Raw genomic sequence first — 6,502 nt, 5'->3', positions numbered from 1 at the left:
GTGGTGTCATGTTTCAGAGTTTAGTGTTTCAGAAGCTTGATAAGCTGAGGGAAACTAAAATATTAGGCCGAATATTACCTTCAGGCCGCAGATTGCCGCATCACCGGTTGCATCATCAACAGTAGGATTTCTTGTCTGAGCTGCAGAGTCTGCCATGGATCAGATCTGTTGACTTGGGATTTGGTTGATGTGGACTCTGATTCGAATTCCGGATGCTTGGAGATTTCTTGCTTGAATTTGTAGAGCTGGGTTTTCGAATTACGCCCGGATTTGAGAGCTTGTTTCGAGTTTGGTTCAAGGTGGAAGTGATACTCTACTCTTATGCGGGTTGCTTCTAGTTTGAATTTCGTCGGCTCTTGGATATTTATAGAAGCCTGATGCGTTGCCATCGGCTTTTTGGAAAGTAAAAGTCAGACACACAGAATTAAGGGAGGTCGATTTCATTAAGAGGAAAGGTCATTATAAGGAAAGCCGATTGTTACAAAGGAATTAATCCTTCGGCTTTGTGATCCTACCCCTACTATGCTACAGTACTACTTCTACTTCTCGTAGGTACCTAGTACCTACGGCGCTTGGGGCTTCGGGCCGGCGCGTCCCCGCTATCATCGTCGTCATCATCGTCGTCGCTGCCGAAGGCGCTGCTGCTGCCCTCGGACCCAAAGTCGCTCCAACCGTCGCCGGCGCCGCTGTTCTCTTCCTCGCTATCCTCCTCGGAGGACCCGAGGAACCGGAAGGGCCTTCCGCCCATCGGCTCGTCATCATCGGAGGAGGAGTCAATCTCCTCTTCCGAGGGGGAGTCGACTCCCTCCGAGGAGTCGTCTTCGTCGCTCTCTAACTCCTCCTGGAACAGGAGTTGGAGGTCTTCTCCTTCAGTTTCGGGCTCGTCCTCCTCGGAGACGACCCCGAAGTCGAACTCCTCTGGCATCCCAGTGCAGAGGAGCCAGCGCTTCATATGCTGCTAGTTGGGTCCCACTCCGGCGTCGGCTCCCGACTCTCCGGGATGGAGTCGATGGAGGAGGTGAGAAAGAGAAGAAGAAGAGGGAGAAGAGGAGAAGAAGAAGAATCTCTGAAGGAGTTGGAGCCAGAGGAAGAAGAGATCGCCATGGCTAGCAGAGGAGTGGGGTTTTCTGCGCTATTTTGGCTCTGGGAGTAAGAAGGAGTTTTGCTGTGAAGAAGAGCCGATTCGGGGTGAGATTAAATAGTGAAAAGATGGAAGACGGATCGGCAGTTTCACGTTCTACGAGGAGCCAGTTGCAGAGACGTTGCATCTTCCTAGGTGGTTGCAGTATGTTTAATGAGCATTAACGGGAAGATGAAGCGACAGAGTGGTTTTGGAACTATCATTGCCAAAACCAGGGAGGGCATGTGTTATCGCCATAAATTAACAGGATTAATTTATGGGCCGAAAGCAAGATGGGCCTTGAAGCAGGAAATTGAAGAAGGCTTGAAAATCGGCTCCTGCGTGAGCATTTGGGCCACATGGGCCATGTATCTTAGATTTAGTTTAAGATTAGAGTCCGATCGGGACAAGATTAGTTTAGATTGTTGTTCCTAAGTCTCCGACTATAAATATGTAACCCTATGTTATTCATAAAAGAGAGAACGTCATCACGTCTCGCAAACAACAATCTCGGCGCATCGCCACCCCTATCTTAGGGTTTCATCCAAGTAAGCGTCATGCTGCCCTGATCGCTTCTCGCGATCAGGGCAGCGTTGTTCTTGCTTTTACCTTGGTGTTACTCGTACTGAAGCGTTTTGAGGCGAGTAATGCTAGTTATCTTGATGTTCGTAGCATGACTTTAATAGATCTGTTGTACCTTGTTGTCTATCATCTACGAATATCATGTTGTCTTTATGCGATCATGTCATCATCTTATACTAGCTCTTGTTGCATAGAGTTAGTTGCGTAAAGGCAACACCCTGCTTCTTTCATATTAGTAGATCTGATCTGTTACGGTTTGCTTTTATTCTTAGAGTTGGCATAATATCTGCTAGATTAGGCCTTGTAAACGGGTTGGATGATCCGGTGGTGTACTAGGTGCTTTATCCTTAGTCTTAATAGGGATTGTTCCGGGAATCGGCTCTTGCTTGTTCTTAGGCCTCTGTTTGGGTTATGGTTCAGTTATCTGTTACGTTTATTAGGCCCAGTCACGTGTAGGATGTTCCGATCTAGCCGTGAAGCCTTTACCGTCCGTGGATTAGATTAGTTAGATTTTATTGAAGCAGCTTTACAGTTATTCGCTCTAATCATCAATATCCGGATGCAAGCAGATCCAATCTGACACCGGGACTTGATCGGCTCTTAAAGCCGATGCAAGAGTCATCCCGGGGAGTCGACCACGGCTCAGACTTACGTTTCCACATGTTTGTGGTATGCAGGCAGATCGTCGCCAAGCACGTTCGCACCTCCTGATCGGGTATAGGTTAGGTGGCATGCCCTGCGTCTTCACAAGCCGCAGCGTGTGCTGGAATTGCGGGCCGTCGACGAGGGAGCAGTGCCTGCCAGCGCCCCGGCAACCTCCCGGCTCTTCGTGTTGCCTGTCGCTGCTCGCCAGTGGGTTTCGACCGACAACAGGTGCCTCCTAGGTAGGCGTTCGTTGGATCCTCGTTGAGCTGCGTCGACGAGACCGGTCTAACCATTCCACCATACCGGTCTGAATGGTTCGCGCAGAGGCGCTGCAAGATGTGCCCTGCATGCTGCACGTTCGGTGCTCGGTATTTGACGCGGCACGTTTTCGCATCAACAGACAAATTCAACCAAACCTGGAGCACAAATTCAAAAATCACAATATTATTGCTAGAAACAGGCACGATGCGTGCCATCACATCTTTAATTTTTGCATCCGATCAATTTGATTGGTAAAAACGCCTGATCATTTCAACGACTACTCCATCAACTTGGATGGCAAGGATATGTACATCCGAATCCGAAAAAAATAATGTGCACATTAACTGATTGAATGATTCTAATCCAATTATTAGACGACATGATGTTCTCCATGTTTGGTGCTAGTAAACAAATCAATTATCAATTGGAAGATGAAGACCGACCCCAGCGATCCTTGCAATCTCAAAATCTAACGCACTAATCCGATGTAGATGCTTGACCATATGTGAAATAACAGTTTGCCAAGCTATCCAGCTATCCGTCTATCCGGATCCATATCTTGGTTCAAATGAAAGTGTAGGTTCGTTTCACTATGTCAACTTAGAAGGTACCACAAAATGGTAATTTGGTACCAAATTTTTGTACACAAGATCTTGATATATCAAGCTATAATTTTGGTTCTCGGTATCTTTTCACGGAGCATATTAAACCCCATATATTAAAAGTGAAGAATTAATGGACCAAAAAAATCTCTCAGGTCAAAGAAATAATTCTCTTATACCATTAAATAAATATGGCGCGGATATCCTAGCTAGTCCGCTCAAGTTGGCTAGGCACTTGATTCAAATTTTGTACTCATTAAAACATTCTCGGAGTATATGACCAGGTCAGTGCATGCGTCATTCATTGCATATATTCTCTTGGCTTTTAGATCATCAACCTCAAATAAACTTATGATTCGGCTGGTCCTCCAATCCTTCGAGGTCAATACCAACCCCACCAATCCTTGAGCATCAAGAAATCAAACGCAGCCATATGACCAGGTCAGTTGCATGCGTCATTCATTGCATATATTCTCTAGGCCTTTAGATCATCAACCTCAAATAAACTTATGATTCGGCTGGTCCTCCTATCCTTCGAGGTCAATACCAACCCCACCAATCCTTGAGCATCAAGAAATCAAACGCAGCCATATATGAAAATGAAGGAGGACAGGGGACAGATAACAGAGAGCAGAAGCACCAAAACTTTTCCAATCAAGCTTGCAACAACACCAGCTCACCGGCAGGCCGCTGTTGATCTGTTGCTGGAGATAATCAAGGAGGAATAGCAAGGCCACCAATAACTAATCCAGGTACGAATACTCCATGGAATGTGGCAATCCTTGAAACTGTGGAATTTTCTTTTTTTACTCTTAGTACGGGTGTGCCATGGTATCAAAAAGATTGTCTCTTGGTTTTGCCACAAACAATTTGTGTTACACCTTGAGTTTGTTCCCATTTTTTCCATTTTCATCCTCTATGTATGCTGAGGAGTGTTGATTGTTATTTTGACAATTGCTTGGCTTCGGTTGTAAGCCAGGCAAAAATACCACTTATTCAAACTTATACGAGCTTCCTCCTCATCTAAAAGTGGCAAGAGCAAAATGCATTAATTGGACACTTTCGGTGGTAAAAGTGTAAAGCTAAGTTTATCTGTTAACGCTAGAGAAAATGGATATCGCAACGGTGCGATGAGTTCCCTCCTCCTCAAGATGGCTGAGCTGCTAACTGATGAATACAAGTTGCAGACAAGCCTAAGGGGTGAGATCATGTTTCTGAAGCCGAGCTCGAGAGCATGGAAGCTGTCCTCGAGAGGGTGTCGGGGCCCTGTAACTGAAAACCAGGTCAATATATGGGCAAATGAGGTGAGAGAGCTGTCCTACGACATCGAGGATAGTATTGATAAATTCATGGTGCGCATTGGCACCCATCCATCAGCCACACCACAGGGATTCAAAGGGTTCATTAGTAGGAGCTTGAGATTGTTGACAGCTGCCAGGACTCAGCATCAGATTGCAATGGAAATCGAAGATATGAAGACCCTTGTCAAGGAGGTGGCTGAGCGCCGCAATAGGTACAAGGTTGACAGCATTGTAATCCCACCTTCTTTGGCAGCTGACATCGACCCTCGTTTGCATGGTATCTACGAAGAATCAGCAAAACTCATTGCGATCAGTGGCCCAAGAGAGGAACTAGCTGAGTTGCTCGTGCAAGAGGGCACATCCAAGCAACTGAAAGTGATATCCGTGTTGGAGTTGGTGGTTTGGGTAAGACAACTCTTGCTAATGTGATGTACCAAGTTGAAAGGACAATTCGAATGCAATGCTTTTGTTCCAGTGTCCCTAAAACCTGATATGAAGAGAATTCTAAGCAGCATACTCCGTCAAGTTTAGCGAGCAAAGTTATATGAGCATTGAAACATGGGATGTTGTTGAACTCATCAACAGAATCAGACAAGTTCTTGAGAATAAGAGGTAATACATATGCTAACTTTAGACCTGCATTCTGTCTCTTCATATCCCAGATTGATTGTTTTAGTTTGAACCTGGAATAATTAAAATTGTACAAGTACTTCAGATTTCACAAGAAAAAAAGAGATTCCAAGCGTTTTACTGCATTAGTTGCTTTTGAAGGGCTGGAATGTTACATGCTATTCTTTCTACAGAATAATTGGGTGTACTATTTGCTAACATGCTCTTACACAAAAGCACAGGTACTTCATTGTAATTGATGATTTTGGGATGAATCAGCTTGGAATTTGATTGAAGATGCTCATTGATAACAACTGTGGTAGCAGAGTGATCACAACAACTCGTATAGCTGGGGTAGCGGCAACATGCTGCTGTTTTACTGGTGGTACAATCTATAAGCTAAAACCTCTTTCTCATATTGACTCGAAGAAGTTGTTCTACAAAAGAATATTTGGCGACAAAGATAGTTGCCATCCAGAACTGAAAGAAATATCAGAGAAAATTTTGAGAAAATGTATGGAGTGCCATTAGCCATTATCACTATAGCTAGTCTTCTGGCCAATAAACCAAAGACTATAAATCAGTGGGACAGTGTGCATAATTCAATCGGTTGTGGAACTGAAAAATTCCCTGGTATGGAGAACATGCGCCAAATATTATCTATGAGTTATTATGATTTACCTTCCTATCTAAAACCTTGTTTGCTGTATCTAAGTGTTTTTCCGGAGGATCACACTATTTTGAGGGATCAATTGATACGAAGATGGATAGCTGAAGGCTTTATCTGTGGCAATGATGTTGAAACTTCAAATAATCTCGGGCACCATTACTTCAATGAGCTGATAAACAGAAGCATGATTCAACCTGAACATATTGATGCTCGTGGCATGGTAGGAGCTTGCCGTGCATGACATGGTGCTTGATCTCATCACATCATTGTCAATGAAAGAAAATTTCGCCATTACATCACATCATCACCCACACACACATCTTCCAAAGAGGATTCGCCGATTTTCCCTCAGTAGTAGTGATGAAGAGAACACAAGAGGAGAGGTGGCCTTGAGTTTGTCCCACGTGAGATCGCTTATTGTCTTCCCAGGAGCTACTAACTTGATGCCTTCTCTTCCAAGCTTCCATGTTTTGCGAGTATTGGACCTAGAAGGTTGTCGTGATCTACAGAACCATCACATTAGTAATGTTGGGAGTTATTTCATTTAAGATATCTAGGACTGAGGGATACAAATATTACCACCCTCCCAAAAGAAATAGGGAATCTAAATTATTTGCAGACCCTGGACTTGAAGCAAACAAGCATAAGTCATCTGCCATCAACAGTTGTTCAGCTGAAACAACTGGTGCGCCTATATATTGAACCATCAGTG

General features: G+C 44.4%; 1 pseudogene; it reads left to right on the top strand.

Moving 5' to 3' along the window:
* The first annotated feature begins 4,340 nt into the window (after nt 1-4,340).
* The window catches only part of LOC120645618, a 16,740-nt pseudogene continuing 14,578 nt past the window's right edge, over nt 4,341-6,502 (top strand).

This window comes from Panicum virgatum, chromosome 8K (assembly GCF_016808335.1).
Source record: "Panicum virgatum strain AP13 chromosome 8K, P.virgatum_v5, whole genome shotgun sequence".
NCBI classification, from domain to species: domain Eukaryota; kingdom Viridiplantae; phylum Streptophyta; class Magnoliopsida; order Poales; family Poaceae; genus Panicum; species Panicum virgatum.
Note: the sequence above shows the minus strand (reverse complement) of the source record. Positions and strands in the feature narration are given on the sequence as shown.